The sequence below is a fragment of the Macrobrachium rosenbergii genome, chromosome 42 (assembly GCF_040412425.1).
Source record: "Macrobrachium rosenbergii isolate ZJJX-2024 chromosome 42, ASM4041242v1, whole genome shotgun sequence".
In the NCBI taxonomy this organism is placed as follows: Eukaryota; Metazoa; Arthropoda; class Malacostraca; order Decapoda; family Palaemonidae; genus Macrobrachium; species Macrobrachium rosenbergii.
The window spans coordinates 49320723-49339905 of record NC_089782.1 but is presented as its reverse complement, the minus strand read 5'-3'; the positions used below and the strand labels follow the sequence as shown (position 1 = coordinate 49339905).

The 19183-nt window shown below is 35.9% G+C and overlaps 1 protein-coding gene across 1 annotated transcript in view; it reads right to left on the bottom strand.

The window, feature by feature from the left end:
- The window catches only part of LOC136828417 (nephrin-like), a 1390497-nt gene that overhangs the window by 1344313 nt on the left and 27001 nt on the right, over positions 1-19183 (bottom strand). Inside the window, exon 2 of the mRNA XM_067086456.1 lies at positions 13404-13468. The gene's annotated coding sequence lies outside the window, so the exon portion shown is untranslated. The remainder of the gene's footprint in view (positions 1-13403; positions 13469-19183) is intronic.

Here is a 19183-nt window from a genome sequence, read left to right as displayed (position 1 = left end):
TGTCAACTACGACAAGACTTTTGGGCACTGATTATACATATATATCGTCTCATTCATTCGCTAACTTGAGGTCTAAGCGATGTCAGGCATGCCGATCAGTAACCTGCCAAATCAAAGTCCTTCAAAGAAGGCATCGTTCTACCCCATATAATAATGGGAAAAATGCGTTCGAAGAATAAAGAAGAAGATGTGTGTGTGTGTTATGTTTATATATGTATGTATATATATATATATATATATATATATATATATATATATATATATATATATATATATATATATATATATATATGTGTGTGTGTGTGTGTATATATGTATATATATATATATACAGTATATATATTTATAAATATTCTGCTGTTCGACTTCTCTGCAGTATTTTAGTAGAAATATAATAAAAAAAAAACAAAAGAAAGGCAAAGCCAGGGAAAAGCTTTCTCTGTGGAAGGTAGAGGGGAAAGCAGGCTAGTTGTTCTGTTCAAAATTAACCGTTCCTAACAGCTTATAAGTCAGTATTAGAGACCTATCCGACAGGGAGGTTTTCACCAGGCCACCTTTAGTGAGGGTGTCCTTAAGCATTACTTCTCTCTTACTATGTATCGGCGATGTTTTTGTCATTTTCAGACTGCCAGAGGCTATGGAGGGCTGGATGGAAAATAACCTGCCAAGCCCTCAAAGAACACAGGTTGTTCCAGGGCAGAGAGAAACCGGCAGTCCTAGAAAGCACACTCGTTCATGCTCCTGCTCATTCTGCCCTTTGTCCTTTTGTCTTTTTAATACTTAGTGGAATGACGTTACGCATTTTTTTCACAGACTCCAGGCATCAATTGCAAATGCACAAGCAGCCTACATGAAAGGCAAGTCTGGAAATGACAAGTATTCGCCGTGGTGCTGGTATTTCTGCCACTGTACTTCCATTTTCATTTTCCCCTTCCTTAGCCACTAACTAAAGATCCTGGTGGAAACATATTTCCCGTATGAAGTCGTGTTTATGAATTATAATTAGTATTGTCTAGTGAGATTGCATTAGGTATCCCCCTTGCAGTAATTAAGGATTAGGGAGACGACACTTATAAGTAAAATAATACTCAGGCAATCCTTGGAACCTGATCATACCTTTGTTTGGAGGAGGAACAGCCTTTGATAATCTAGAGAACTACTTATGAGAGCAGTTACTAGATCGACTCAGCTGTTGTGTCATACCCTAAAGTGGGGGAAATATTATTGTGTCCGAAGGGGACGAGTTAGTGAGCTGTTACTGGTTCATGTAGATTTCCTCACGTCAAGGGATTTTATTTGTTGGGAGACGGTTGATCAATGTGGTTTACTTAACTCATTTGTTCATGATAAATCAAATATCAGTAACCTCGTTCCAACTGGCGACTGAATCTAATTAAGTACTTATCTGTCTTTTGGGGTAAATTTCCAGCCTTAATCGATAGGATTACGTGGGTCTTAGGTAAAGCAAGGCTGCGTAAATTACAGCAATTAATAATTACACTCATCCACCGACTGACCCACGTAACAATTTATTATATATGTATATATAAATATATATATAATATATATATATATATATATATATATATATATATATATATATATATATATATATATATATATATATATATATATATATATATATGATAGTTTTGTCCATCAAAATCGTATTCACTGTATTGTGGGATTAATTTGCACTCAAAATAATATATCATACGCTAATCCTTTCCAAACTGGATAAGAACCTATGCAATTTGGGTTTGACACAAGTATCAGGAACTTATCCATTAAGCTTTCAAAGAAGATAAAATGTAATATCGACTGTTGCACTTATTCTTGTCGAAGTTTTTTACTCTGGTTCGACCATGTTGCAGCAGTAACTGTTGTCTTGGTTTCCCTGGAGTCACCATTTGTGCGGGATACAGCTTGCTTTGGATAAATAAGGGCTACATTGTTGATTGAACAGTTAAAGAAAGAAAATGGTGGATATTATGGTTGTTTTTTTCCATTTCTACTAATACCAACACGGACTACTGATTATATATATATATATATATATATATATATATATATATATATATATAATATAATATATATATATATATATATATATATATATATAGAGAGAGAGAGAGAGAGAGAGAGAGAGAGAGAGAATGTGTTATTTCGCGCTTGTGGATGTGTGTGTGTGTGTGTGCAATGATGGATGTTTGCTTGTGCTTTTTACATTAGTAACAATGCGTTCACTCCAGAGCAGCAGAAGCAAACAATTACAGAAGCACCAAGTGAAACACCTATTAGCCATATCTGCACTGGAGTACCTGAAACCAACAAGGAATAGCAGCGGGGCAATTGCACAGGTTAGCAATTGCAATAAGGTGGTAGGATAATACGCTTGATTCAAGGCATGTGGCAGCCGTTTGGGAATACTAATATGGCGAGTTTATTCCTCTGAGGAAATCCCAGAATGGGGCGGAATTGCAACTGAATGTTTTGCTTTCTCCTAAATGTATGTATTCAGTTACTTTTTGGGATAATTTATACATACAAAATTATGTATTCACTTCTACTGATTTTATGTATCAAATTCTGTATTCATTTTTACAAACGTACACACAAAGGCACGGATGACATCATTAGATATCCTGTTTTAAAACTGTATTATTTTCATAAATCATCACGATAAGGCAAATATCAAATATAGTTAAATTAAAACTATGAAAATAGAAGTAATAAAGACAATGCAATATGGACTATAAAGATGATAAATACCGTCATGATTAAAAAGGCCACATAGCAGAAAATATAAGTATGAAGCATTAAATAAAATAAGTGCAAAGGATGATAAATTGTAATTTGACATACATTTTAGAGAATTCAGCTGGTTTATTTATTCATGAATATCGGTTGAAATACCGATATATCCAGGCGAGCATTAATTTACTGAAGTGAAAATTCTTTCTTTTTTTTATTTTCTATTAATGGTAAGAGTATTCAATTGTATGCAAAACACACATTTCTTTTGGTGATTGAATTAACGTAATCTCTTTAAATGATCATTCAAATGGGACGGTGTGATAGACGGAATTAGCTTTAATACCCTGTCTCTCTGGGGCTATTTCGGGACCACTTTTGATGGATACCTTGATCTCGCTCCCTCTTTTCTTTTGTCTTATGTTAGGCTAAAATTAGATTTCCACACTCTATCACCACTTTAAAAGTGGCTCTCTCTCTCTCTCTCTCTCTCTCTCTCTCTCTCTCTCTCTCTCTCTCTCTCTCTCTCTCTCTCTCTCTGTCGTTGTTTTCCATAAATCTCTCTCCCACGAGTATCATACAAAATTCTATTGGTGGAGCAGCTTGATGTGATTTTTGGCCAGATCGTTCATTTGATGATACAAGTATGAAATTTAGTATGAATATTCTCTGTACGTCACTTTTTGAGCAAAAAGTGCTAGCCATCAAAAATTACAATATGACCGCCAGCACACCAAAAACAGCCATGAACCATAAAAACGCCGATCTCTGTCGATTTATTTCCAACTTTTGCTAATAAAAAAGGCTACTAATGAAGGGAAGGCAGACAGGATAAGCTCTCTCTGTCTATATAATGTCCCAGAGGGTTACAAACTACAGAGCCGATCTTGCAGTCAAGTCAACACTATTGTTCCTGAGGCAGGGAGGACTCCGCAGACAGCAGTGGGGCAAACGAAAGGTTTTGGCACCAAAAAATCAGTTGCTTTGGGCAGATGAAGCTCGATATCAGAGTAAAGACTATTCATATACGAGAAGGAAAACTCTAAAATTAAACTATGGAGGTAGAGCCAAGAGAGTGTCTGTCGCTCACTACCAGGGCACACTGGTGATGGGCACTGTTGTGAAACTCAGCATGGGGTTCAATATCAGCTAAACTGCAAGTTTAGTATCCCAAATGCTATCTAATCAGTCTCAAACAAATTAGATAGCAGCACCTGAACTGACAGGATGTGCCAGGGCGGGAGAGCCAAGCCAAGGATGACAGGGGCTTTAACGTTATCCAGATGGTGTACAGATCGCACGGGATTTATATGATATTGGATGAACAATCGGTTTAGGTGTAGGCCAACGGACTCGACCCTAACTGTATCCCGTACATGAAAATGAGCAAAAGTGGCAAAAGGATAAACCTAAGTTCAAAGTATCTTATCATGGATGCCAAATCAAAAATGCAAACTGACTGAGTAAATGTTGTCTTTGTCAAGAGGACAAAAGTAATGAAATACTAATTTTACCTCAGCTTATTTCAGAGAAACAGGACTCTGCTGGATATGTTAATCCTGCAAAAAATGTACCATTGTTTCATGCTCTTATTGCGCTGCCAATATCATTCGATCCAGCACGGTTAGATGATGGAGAAGGTATAGGAACTACATTGATATGGAATCAAACAAAATATCATAAGAGCTGCAGACTTTTGTTTAATAATACCAAATTGAAAACAGCACGGAAGAGAACAGTGACTCCCAGTAAATCAGACACAGAAGAAAACTATGGAAAGAGATCAAGAACCTCAGACCCTCCAAATGCTTTTTGTGTGAAGAAGAGGCTGTAATATCAAAATTAAGACAAGTAATGACAATGGAGCTGAATGAGAGGCTCAATCAGTGTGCCAAAACCCTAAACCATGGAAAGCTCTTTACAAAGTTAAGTGCTGGGGATGTTGTTGCTCAAGAACTGAAGTATCACCCACGATGCTTGGCAGACTTAAAGAGAGCATATCTTACTGCGATAAAGCAAGATCAATGGAAAGAGTTATATCCTGTGGCTTTTTCTGAACTTGTTATCTATATCATTGACAGCAAGGTTACTAATACAGAAACATCACCTGTAATATTCAGACGTGCTGATCTGGCTTCCCTATACAAGTGCCGGCTACAACAACTAAGTGTAGACTCCCCAGACGTCAGTACCACCAGGTTAAAAGAGCAGTTACTCTCTAGGATCCCTGAGCTTAAGGCCCATAGGAAAGGGCGTGATGTTCTTCTAGCATTCTGAAAAGACACTGGAACAACTTTGTCTGATGCTAGCAAGTACAGTGAAGCTATTCATCTGGCTAAAGCTGCAGATATCATTCGAACAGAAATGCTTGCTCATAAGACAAAATTCAGTCAAGATATGCAAGAAGGACTTGGAAAGGAAGCTGTTCCACTGGCACTTCTACAGTTTGTTTGCAGCACTGAGCATGGTGTTGACATCAGGTCCCATCTGGACCATGGTGTTGTACTGTCAAATGTTGCTATCACACAACTTTTGCAGTACAACTGCTACTCTATGTATACTAAAGGGTCAAAAACCTGCAGGCATGCAAAACACCGTGAAGCAACTTTTCCCATATATGTCGGGATGAAAGTGTTTGCCAAAACAAGAAAAAGATAATTAATTGACAATCTTCATGAGAATTGAATTACTGTAGCATATCATATGACAGTGTTAGAAATATCAGGACAGTTAGGTGAGAGTGTAGTGAAGCAATATGTGGAAGATGATGTTGTGTGTCCACCTATTTTGAGAAAGGGACTTTTCACAACTTCTGCTTTAGACAATATAGACCACAATCCAACAGCCACAACAGCCAATACATCGTTCCATGGTCCACGTATTTCATTGTTCCAGCATTCAAGTCCAGAGGAAGAAGGGAAAGTACGCACATTGCCCCATGCTGCCGGGAATTGACTAAACATGGTTGCAAGACGGACTGTAGTGGAAGGTGCACATGTAAAAAGACAGGATTAGACTGTACTGCACTCTGTAGCTACCCTTGTCATGCATCTCCAGGAGTCAAAAACACAATGATAGGAGGAAAATAGACGCTAATATACTCATAATCATAATTCTCATGTTTGGACACAGTTAATAATGAGTTAGCATATTTGTCACTTATATATATTCTTTTAATTATACCTATGAACAAATTGTTATAAATACTCATAAAAATCAAGTTACATGGACAAATATGAAGAAATACCAAGAAAGTTAGATTATTTTGCATATTAGGCTTACCTGGCGGCCATCTTGGAAAATGGCCGACAAATTGGATTCCTGAATGGCAAGGATTGTTTTCCCAAGTAAAGTCTGCAATTTTATGGCAAAGAACCCCCTAATTTATCCCAATAATGATTGAACTTTGGCTATTTATACAAAAATATATTGGCATTTTTTTTATGATAATCGTCATATGGCGGCCATCTTGGTAAATAGCGACCTTAGAGCATTTTCCTGAAAGTCTCCTTTCCCCCCTTTAGTATTTCTGCTAAATTTCATACTTGTATCATCAAATGAACGGTTGTATGGTTTATCTGCTCCACTATATCTTTGCTCTCTCTCTCTCTCTCTCTCTCTCTCTCTCTCTCTTTCTCTTTCTCTCTCTCTCTCTCTCTCTTTCTTGTACTGTATTCACACAAATGTCTCTCTTAAGTTTCATTTACTTCCTCTTTACCTTCGCAATAATCACTCACTTCCTCTCTCTCTCTCTCTCTCTCTCTCTCTCTCTCTCTCTCTCTCTCTCTCTCTCTCTCTCTCTCTCTCTCTCTCTCATAACTGACAATGAATCTTGTAATCCCCATTACAGAAAATAATTTGTTTGTAAAAAGGTCAGACACGTATCAGGTTACAAACAAACAGTGAAATTATATTGAAAGGATAACAACCGGAATTTTATCCATACCAATGTATCTGTTATTTACAACAAAAACACTGACCTACATAGAACTGTAATTGGGTAAATTAGTAACTCGGAATTCGAAGTTTAAAATGTTAAGACAGGTAGACAGAATTTTGTGAACAGAAGGGCACATCACTTTCATGAAATAGTAAATATAAACATATATGGCAATATATGAGGAAATGGAATCTCGACAAAAAAGAAGGAAATGATGTTACTGAATACATCCTCTAACTTGATACTGGAACTAAACACTAAAAAAAAACAAGTAAAAAATGCGCCGAAGTTTCTTCGGCGCAATCGAGTTTTCTGTACATAATCAAAGCCAACGAAAATTAACCTATCTTTCGGTGGTGTCGGTATAATGCTGTATGAGCCGCAGCCCATGAAACTTTAATCATCACCCGGTAGTGGCCTGGCCTATATCGTTGCCAGAGGCATGATTATGGCTAACTTTAACCTTAAATAAAATAAAAATTACTGAAGTTAGAGGGCTGCAATTTGCTATGTTTGATGATTGGAGGGTGGATGATCAACAACACAATTTGCAGCCCTCTAGCCGCAGTAGTTTTTAAGATCTGAGGGCGGGCAGAAAAAGTGAGACGGACAGACAGTTTTCAAACTGGGAAAACTAAATTTTCTGTTCAAAATGTGACTAATCTGGTACATGTTCTGCGCAAGAACATGACTAACGGCAATTATGACGGGTGTCGACAGATGTGAAAATGAGCGTGAAGAGTAATGCAAACATGTGCGATACGAAGATCCGTGATGGTATTTAAATGAGAGAGAGGGTCCCAAAAATAAAATTCTCACATACTGTATAATCAGATGCAATTCCACTGTCTTTATAAAAAGCCATGATACTCTTTAGCTTCATTTTCTATAATCATGGTCTGACGTCAAAATAAAAGAGATGGCGTAGATTTTTTTTTTCTTTTTTAGAAGGCGATAGACAATTATGTGAAAAAAAATGTAATAATATTCAAAATGACGCAAGAAAATACGTTTATGCACTTACCAAGGTATAAAAACGCTAAAAGTGCAATGTACCTTAGGGACATTGCGTTTACACTTGAAAAGGTAATCGATGAACAGTATATTAAGGGACCATTTCAAGCAAAATAAAATTTATGCCATGAAATTAATATAAACTAGAATAAGCAAAATCTAGGATTTTCTATTATGAATTTTAAAATAGATAAATAACTTTGCCAACCAAAAATGTGTTTGGAAAACACAATACCCAGGAGACCAGTTTTTATTGCAAAAAAAAAAAGGTGAGAATCCCTTTTTTTAATGAAAGCTAACGGTATATTCATCAGTATGCAAAACACGTACTTGTTTCGGCGATTGGAACTGACGTAATCTCTTTAAATGATTATTCAAATGGGATGGAATGATACCCGGTATTAGCTATATTACCATGTCATTCTGGGGCTATTTCAGGACCACAGCTGACAGATACCAACATCACCCCTCTCTCACCCCTCTCTCTCTCTCTCTCTCTCTCTCTCTCTCTCTCTCTCTCTCTCTCTCATATAAACCTTCCTGTCAAAGGTTTTATATAAATTTCGCTCCAGCTCCTAGAGATAAGCAAGCACATGATGTCTTCTCGGATGGACTAATAAGTCTTTGAAACATCCTAACCCTTGTAACTCCCCCCTAGTAACTGTCATTACCTTCATCTCTCTCTCTCTCTCTCTCTCTCTCTCTCTCTCTCTCTCTCTCTCTCTCTCTCTCTCTCTCTCTCATTGCATTCATATAACCCTTCCAGTTAAAGATTTTATATAAATTTCCCTCTCATTACCTTAACTCTCTCTCTCTCTCTCTCTCTCTCTCTCTCTCTCTCTCTCTCTCTCTCTCTCTCTCTCTCTCTCTCTCTCCAAGATGTTTGCGATCCAAAGGAAGATTCTTTTCACTAGCCCAGACAACCAACAGTCATGGTGTACGGTACTTTATATTGTTGACACGTGCTTGATCTAGGGTGCCATGTCATTCTGATCTAAAAAATAAATGGAAGATTTTCTAAGAGAAATTGGACAGTTGAGTAGGTAGTCATTATATAAAATAAAGAAACGGTATAAAAATGCCACTTCTTCAGGCTAATCTTGTACAATAATGTCATAGACATGAGCATGCTATGGAAGTATATTTATTCCAGCACTTCAACAAAATACTCTGCAAAATACTGTACTTCGACCCTGGACTATTTTCATGAACTTATCTCGTAGCACCAATAAGCAGTAAATGTGCTTCTCAGTTCCAGAGGTCCTTTATTCCTCACACCGTTGGATTGTGGAACAGCCTCCCAGAGGATGTCATGCAAATGGAACTTCAGAAGTTCAAGCGAAAATGCAGTACTTTACTACCCTAATACTATTCTTCTTGCATTTTAATACATTTTTATCTATTTATCTATTTATAATTTTTTAATAAGTGGGATCTCAGCTTTCTGTGTTTCACTTTACTTCTTACTTCTTCCTAATGAACACTATGCTCTTTGGAAGCTTGAATTTCAATTCAATGGCCTCTGTGGGCTTGTTCCACATGAATAGGCTTCGTCTTCTGAATAAATAATAATAATAATAATAATAATAATAATAATAATAATAATAATAATAATAATAATAATAATAATAATAGTACTCTTTTAGGTACCTGTTTCAATGAAAGGCCCACGACAATATTTATCATTAAAAAGAATATGTGCACCTCAAGCGGAGAAATCCATCAAAATGCCTCCTATCAAAAACTTTTACTGTGAAAAACTCTCCTCGAAATGTAATTAGCACAGCAGTAGTACCGTTTCCTCCTAGAATTCAAGTTATTTTTCAAATGAAAAATGAAACTATTCTGTTACGCTAACATGAAACATTTTTTGGAGGCGCAAATGGGTGAATAGCTAACATACTGTTTCTCTTCTTCCATCAGATTTATTTACTCTCGAAGGAAAATTGGAACAGGTGTCATTTCTGTGACCATACAGAACACAACTATAAACTTTTTATCCCATAAATTAATGTAAGTAGCATTTAGACTGTTGTTGACGAATAGGTGTAAATGCGCAATCAGGCATACAAACATCATACTCATAGAGAGAGAGAGAGAGAGAGAGAGAGAGAGAGAGAGAGAGAGAGAGACTTAGACAACATGTCGACGCGTACCTGAATAACTACAATAAACGCAATCATGCGCATCGCATTCGACGCACACCTAAATTCTTTCCATCCTCGGAAAGTGGAGCCATTACTTTCGTAATGGACCCTCGACAAATACGACACAAAATTGCTGTTTTCTTCTCCGTCGATCTTTCTATATATAACATTTTGGAAAAGCCTCCAGTTAAATTGCTGAACACTCGAAGGAAAGAACCGGCAGAGTAAATATTGGAGCGCGTGTGGATTCGATACTAACAAACTCTCCGCCGCGCCATTCGAGGCTGGAATTGGATGGTCTGGAAATAGGAGAGAGAGAGAGAGAGAGAGAGAGAGAGAGAGAGAGAGAGAGAGAGAGAGAGAGAGAGAGAGAGAGATTTTCTCCCGGGGCCTAATTGGTTTAGAATAAACATACAAAGGTTAGTGTACCAATCAAAATCTAAAATCGAGGTTTTCCACTCAATTTTCTTTGTCCTCTTCTCTTGCGATACTTTATTTTCCATACTTGATAATCTTCTGGGGCCCGTGAATATTTCATACTTGGCTGTTTGGAAATTCTTCGTTGATTTAGATTTTTTAGACTATCTTCTATAGAGCTATTTGCATGCTAATTGGTTCAGAATGTACATACACGAGCTATTTCACTAACTGACTGTTTTATATTTCTCAACTTTTCATGCAAACCAAATTTTTTAGAAGTGTGTGTCAATCAAAGTCTAAACTTGAGAATAAATACTCTCTTTTATCCTTTTATTACTCTCTCTTATACTGTTATGTTTATTTATTTTCATTTATTTATTGGTGAAATAACTACTTCATTTAGAATTTTGAATTTTGTCAAAATTAATATATGACAGAAAATTCTTGTAACCATAGAAACTGTGTCGAGAGTTTATACTATAACTTCAGCCATACTGATACCTTTATAATCATAACTTCAGCCATACTGACACTTTTATAACCATAACTTCAGCCATACTGACACTTTTATAACCATAACTTCAGCCATACTGTTACTTTTATAAATATAACTTTAGCCTTATTGTCACTTTTATACCTCAAACTTCGGCTATACTGTACACTAAGCCTTTTCCAGGGCTTCGATTTCATTTTAAAAAGCTTTCAACCGATTCTCCATCCCTATTCTCTCTGCCTACAAAAACCTTATAAAAACTCTCAAATCCACCTGTAATACAATGCTATTTAATAATGCCTCATTTAGTTTCTAGATTACTATCCTCTAAGTCTTCCTTTATCCACTGTACATTACAAACATCACTGAAGAACTAATTACCGTTTTTAGCTCTCTGCAAAAGAAAACAACTGAGATGGCTTTGTCTGTCCGTCAGCACTTTTTCGGTCCGCCCTCAGATCTTAAAAACTATTGAGGCTAGAGAGCTGCAAATTGGTATGTTGATCTTCCACCCTTCAATCGTCAAACATACCAAATTGCAACCCTCTAGCCTCAGTAGTTTTTATTTTATTTAAGGTTAAATTTAGCCATGATTCTGAGCTGGCACCTCTATAGGTGCTAATAACACAGGCCACCACCGGGCCGTGGCTGAAAGTTTCATGGGCTGCGGCTGAGAGTTTCATACAGCATTATACGCTGTACAGAAAACTCAATTGCGCCGAAGAAACTTCGGCGCATTTTTTAATTGTTTCTTTCGTTCATACTCATAAAGAAATATTCGATTCCATAAAAGAAGTTCTCGACAATCACCTCAATAACTCCAAGTCTTCATCTACTCAACGCCGCACTGGATCCACCTGGATTCCGTGCTTCGCCGGCTATATTGACTGACCTCATCTTCCCCTCTACCAGCATTACATCGCAAATCTACATACCTAGACAGTAAACCGATTTCATTTCTTCAATAATCTTGTTTGAGTTCCAGACTCGAACTAACGACTCTCTACATATCCCCTTTACAAATATAATAAAAATTCTGAAGGAACATACCGAGTAACAGTTTACTGCCTTGCTAGAAAACCGACGAATCTTTACTAGAAAGACGACAATGACTTGGGTAATGTATATGATTGAATAATTTTTTTAAACTGGTGCCAGACAACTATCGTATCGGTATGAGTAATGAAACTACGGATGGCAGGATGCTTATCGAAATGTGACAAAAAATGGAGTGACGAAGACTTTAACAAGAAATGCAGTAAACTTGAATTACGATGTGCTAGGACTCTGCGAGAGGACGAGCTTGTTTGACTAAGAGAATATAAAGCACGGTGATTGATAGTAGCATCCCAATGGTGCAAGGAAGAAGACTGATTATAATCGTAAATCACGTACAGAGTGGAAAGGGAAACATGAGGACTGCCGAGGTATACTTTGGAGTAGGATGCGTTTTGCAAATAAAGTGTGATTGATAACAAGAGGTGAGACAGGGGAAGAGCAACCTGAAATGTATATTTCCGAGTGGGGATATACGTGCACGTACAGCACCTAAGTTTTACCTTTTTTCAACATAAATTCCTGGCATAAATCCTTATTTTTTCCTTACTAGGATATACATTTAATAGACTCAAAACAAAATATAATCTATATTTTAGATACATGAAGACACCTAAGTCAATATTTGTAATTAAGCATTATAACGGCATTTAGCAATATCATTTATGTCTTGGGATTCTGAATATTATTTTGTGGGCGCATTACAAAAGAGAACTTGGATATGAAAGGTGATTTTGTCTGGAGAAAGAATTACAGAAGTTACGACAGCTATGAAACCAGACCGTCGAACGTGTTCTGCGTCCATAAAAAATTCATGGTAAGTCAATTGACAACCATTCGCGACCACTGACACTACTCTGCTAACTTTTAGAAAATGCAAATGCGAAGTACTCATTATTCATAAACCACGCCAGCAATCGCTACAATGACAGTCGTGAGAATCTGGTCCAAATTAGCGGGTTGATGACGTCAGTCGAACTAGAAGTTTGGTTTCGATACTTGAGCGGTGTATTAGTGGATGGAACATGGCGAGATACAGACGGCGGGGATTGGCTAACAATAGAGACTTTAAAAATAGACGACGAAATTCAATATCCAGGATTCCCAGAAGAGTTAGAAGATTTCGGGCTCGAATTGATTACTACTCGGTCTCACGGATATAAAAATGCGTGAAGCGAATGGAAGTATTAAGTTTCATTCCAATTAATTCGGCTCACCAGTTGTGTGAGATATGTATGTACAGATATATATGTACATATATATGTGTAATATACATATATATGTGTATATATATATATATATATATATATATATATATATATATATATATATGTACATATATATCTATATATATATATCTATATATATATATATATATATATATATATATATATATATATATATATATATATATATATATATATATACATATATATGATGTTATTCAGAAGATGAGTCACCATGGGCCGTTAACTTGAAATTCAAGCTTATATTAAATGTGTTCTTTCTAGTAAGTATTCATTTTCTGACGAAATGGATGGAAAACTGAGTTATTACAGCAGATAAGTTGAAAACTTACCTCTCACACGTACGATGTTCTTCCTTTCAGTAGTCAGTATTCAAACTTTTGGGCCGAAAGAAGAGCTGTGGGCAGGAAACAAACACACATCATTAGATAACATTATTAAAATACGCGAGAATGTGTCAAAATTATTATAATTTGTAGGAAACCAGGGCACCACTTCCCATGTACAAAAAATTCCGCGTGGATTCAAAATTAAGGTGATTTATCGTGGAATATTTTGTTACGATCTCAAAATTCTCACATACTAACGTTACAAAGGTAAATCATTTTACAAAGAAGATAGATTCCATGGGTCACCTAAACAACTATTTAAAATCTTTATTTCATCCAGGATTTGGAAAAAACATTTAAGGTTCTGATTTACAGCAATACAAGCTGCTCAGTTACATGAACATTACAATTTAATCAGCGTAATATTCGTTCTAAACAGTTTGGAATTTCAAGATGTAATAATTGACGATTTACTTTCAAAAAGGTGTTCTAGAATAAGACACGAATCATTGCCAAAGGAGTTTCTCTTTCATCCAAGACAATTTCACGATCTTGAATGACTTAAGTAACCGGCATGAAACCGCAGGTGTATTATAAGTGCATCTAAAATTAACGGTCATTTTTCTATGAAAAGATGTTTTTGAATTTCACAAGCCACTCGAAAAAGAGGCCCTGGTCGAGACATTTGCGTGCAGTTCTTGCAAGAGTTGTGATACATGAAAGTGGATGTACTATCAGTAACGGAATCTAGAAATATTAATAATAATTATACACGCTCAAAACACGATACGACATTGGAGCTACACAAGAATATAAGACATATATATATAACGTACATAACAATTTTAATAGCTACGTTTGACGTGACAAGAGTATGTGCGGGCGTTCTCTCGCCCTTTGTCGCCACTTGAACGCGGCCGTTCTTTACATACCTCCCATTACGATAGGAAATGACACAATCAACTGCTAATTTACCTCTCGGATCTGAGGACACTAGAAGAGAACCCATTACCGCATTACACAGCTCATAAGCTCTCCGGACTTTGATCTTAATTGTGTGTAATTTACACAAATTAGAAGATCAAAGTGTAAAGCAGAGGGGAGAAGGGCTGAAGGAGGAAAAGAGGGGGAGGAGGGAAAGGGTGGGGGGGAAGGGCTAGACGAGCCTGACAGAAATGGTAATGAGTAGAGGGAGAGACAGAGTGACAGAGGGCAATGCCAAAAGGGATATACTTTGGGTGACTAAGGTACCGTCTTAGATATCCGACCTTTGACCTCTGGCCCCCATTGTCATGATGAATTTGGTATTTAAATGTCTGATTTGTATAATAGTTAACCAATACCTCCATAATCATACTCTCTCTCTCTCTCTCTCTCTCTCTCTTTCCGCTGTAGGCATGAATACAGTTTACTCAGCCATCTATATTCAATGTTTCTCCAGTAGGTATGACGAACTGATTTGAATTTTAGTGACCTTAAGATTTAATTGATCAATAACATCATAATTATCTCTCTCTCTCTCTCAATCGGGGATGTGTACAGTTTACTTAGCCTTCCTTATTATGTGTTCCTCAAATAGGCATAACAAAATGTCTTGGATTATAGTGATCTTAGGATTTAGTTAATCAATAAGACCATACTAATTAGTGCGCTCTCTCTCTCTCATATAGTTATACTTTCTCTTCCTCATACAATCATACTCTTTCTGTCTATCCCATTGTAGCCACGAAAACCGTTTACTAAGCAATCTGTATCAAATGTCACGAATAGGCATAACGAATTGATTGGAATTACAGTGATCTTAAGATTCAGTTAATAAATGACACCATAAGTTTTATCTCTCTCTCTCTCTCTCTAAAATTGTACTCTTGCTCTCTATCTCTCTCTCATAATTACACATACACACACACAAACGCACACACACACACACACACACACACACACACACACTCTCTCTCTCTCTTTCTTTCTCACCACCCCCTGTCTCTCTCTCGGAACATTGTTTTTTGCTTCAGATAACTAAGTCGCCATTAAAACCAATTGTCCCGTTTCTTCTGTTTCGCTGTTTTTTGTATCTTTTTAATAAATTTTACTCAGCCATCTATATAAAAGTCGGAAGCCTTTCTCAGAACTACACGATAAAAATTCCTGCGCTAAATGATACGCGCGATTCAGTTTACAGTTTTCGCCATTATTCGAATTCGTATAAAAAACAAACAAACAAATGGCATCGAAAATTTCATGGAATGGATGAACACAGTCGTTTTCGCATCTCTTCAGTATACAGTAAGATGAAGTAAGAGTATATATAAACTGATCAAAAGGACGTTGTAAAGATCCGCAACCCCAGAGTACCCATGTAAAGATTGGCTATCCTCAGAATGAACTTGTTAACATCAGCCATCCCCAGTACTGAACACGGCGAAGGACATTCCATTTGGCCGACAACAAACAGATGCACCGCCAGTATCAGAATGGGCTTGTTAACATCAGCCACCCCAAATATTAGCTTGTTAAGATAAACAACCTCAGGTACTCTGGGGTTGCTGTTTCTTTACAACGTCCGATCAAAATAATCGAGAGGAACATTTCAAATTTATATATATATATATATATATATATATATATATATAGTATATACACTGTATATATATATATATATATATATATATATATATATATATATATATATATATATATATATATATATATATATATATATATATATATATATATGTATATATATATATATATATATATATATATATATATATATATATATATATATATATATATATATATATATATATATATATATATGTATATATAATATATATATATATATATATATATATATATATATATATATATATATTATATATATATATATTATTATATATATACGCAAATTGTAACTTGGGAAGGCGCTCTTTTTCTTTATCCATTTATTATTACGCTGACGTTTCGTACCTCGATACATTTTCCAGGCTGAAAAAGCGATGAACTTTAACAGTAATTGTGTATAAACACTAAAAGATATACACATTATATACTTAACACCATGTTAAAGGACAATTAAAAAAAAGGGACAACTTTAAAAACACTTAAAAGATATTTTAAAAAGTATTTAAAAAAGAACAGAGCAGCAGAAGAAGGCCAGGGCCAATACGAAAAGCAAAAGACACCTACCCACACCGGCAGCATAAAAGCAAACTGGCACAGGCAACCAAAGAGGTTACAGCACATACATTATGCGATGAACAGCTGGGTGGAAGTTGATTGGTGATCAAGAGCAGGGACAGTTAATTTAATCATAATTGATTCAAGTGTGGTTAATTCTTCTACGTATCGGGTTCCCTCACAATAGGTCGCGAGTTCGAATCTCCGACCAGCCAGTGAAGAACAAGAGGAATTTGTTTCTGGTGATAGAAATTCATTTCTAGCTATAATGTGGTTCGGATTCCACAATAAGCTGTAGGTCCCGTTGCTAGGTAACCAATTGGTTCTTAGCCACGTAAAAGTAAATCTAATCCTTCGGGCCAGCCCTAGGAGAGCTGTTAATCAGACCTTACAGACCTTACAGACCTTACAATTCGTTCGGGTTGCCCCAGGTCCCTCAGTGTGAGGCGCCTTTGATGTCTACCAGAGAGTTGCTAACGCATCTTCTGGTATATTTTGCATCTTCCAGTCTTGGATGGTCTGGGATGCATCTTAGATATTTGTCGAGCTTATTCTTAAACACATCTACGCTCACTCCTGTTATGTTCCTCAGATGAGCTGGTAGCGCATTGAATAGACGCTGCATTATCGATGCTGGTGTGTGGTGGATTAATGTCCTGTGTGCTTTCCTTAATTTTCCTGGTATAGTTTTGGCACTATTAATCTACCTCTGCTTGCTCTTTTTGATAATTTTAGTTCCATGATGTTTTCGGTAATTCCTTCTATCTGTTTCCATGCTTGAATTACCATGTAGCGTTCTCTTCTCCTTTCAAGACTATATAAATTTAAGAATTGTAGTCTTTCCCAGTAGTCAAGGTCCTTAACTTCTTCTATTCTAGCTGTAAATGACCTTTGTACACTCTCTATTTGTGCAATATCCTTTTGGTAGTGTGGGTACCATATTATATTGCAATATTCAAGTGGACTACGTACGTACGTTTTATAAAGCATAATCATGTGTTCAGCTTTTCTTGTTTTGAAGTGCTGGAACAACATTCCCATTTTTGCTTTGCATTTTGCCAATAGAATTGCTATTTGATCATTGCATAACATATTCCTATTCAACATCACACCAAGGTCTTTAACTGCTTCCTTGTTTGTGATTGTCTCATTATTAGGTCCTTTATATGCATATAGCATTCCTACTTTATCACCATAGTTCATTGATTCAAATTTATCAGAGTTAAATACCATCCTATTTATCTCTGCCCATTTATATATTTTGTTTAGGTCTCTTTGTAGCAAGTTCCTATCTTCATCACAAGCAATTTCTCTACTTATTCTTGTGTCATCTGCGAAACTTCTTACTACTGAGTCCTTAACATTACTGTCTATGTCTGCAATCATAATCACAAACAGCAATGCAGCTAACACCGTACCCTGTGGTACACCGGATATTACCGTAGCTTCATCCGATTTCTCATCGTTTGCAATCACTATCTGTTTTCTATTTTGCAAAAATTCTTTTATCCATCTTCCTAGTTTGTCAACAATGTTATGTTTTCTAATTTTTTCGCTAATATATTATGATCTACCTTGTCAAAAGCTTTTGCAAAGTCTAGGTAAACCACATCTGTATCTTTTTCATTTATCATATTTTTATATATGCTTTCATGGTGGACTAACAGTTGGGTTTGTGTACTTTTTCCGGGTACAAAACCATGTTGTCCTATATTGAACAATCTATTTTTCATTAAATGTTTCATTATATTTTTTTCATTACCCTTTCATATACTTTCATAATATGAGATGTCAGACTCACAGGCCTATAATTACTTGCCTCTAGTCTTGAACCACTTTTGAAAGTAGGAGTAATATATGCTAATTTATGCTCATCATAAATCTTGCCTGTATCTATACTTTGTCTTAATAATATTGCTAGCGGCTTTGCGATTGAATGAACCACTTTCTTTAACAATATGGCAGGTACTCCATCTGGTCCTGCTGCTGATCCATTTTTAATTTCATTAATAGCCTGCACAATATCGGCTTCTGTAATATCTATATCTGATAAGTATTCAGTATTTTCATCTCTTATTTCTGTATCATTATCTTCATTGTCAATTCTAGGTGTAAAATCACTCTTATATCTTTCTGCTAATATGTTACATATTTCCTTTTTTCATTCGTTAATCGCCCTTCAATTCTTAGAGGGCCTATTTCTACTCTTATTTTATTCATCTTTTTGCATATGAATAAAAAATTTTAGGGTTTTGCTTGATATTTTGTAGTGTCATTTCTTCTAGGTTCCATTTTTCATTTTCTTTTGATTGTATAATCTTTTGTTCTGCATTTTCTATCTTACTTTTTAGTTCCATCACTTTCCATGCATTCTTTTCTTTTGCAAGAGCTTTTTCCACTTTCTAATTTTCTGGAACAAGATCCTTCTGTCTCTTGGAATTCGTGACTGATGCTTACTTTTTTCTTCGGTATATATTTTTCCACTATTTCCTCTAATATTTTATATAATATATCGGTATTTACCTGTATATCATCACTTACAAATATGTTTTCCCATTCTTTGTTTAATTCTTCATTTATTTTTGACCAATTTATATTCTTAC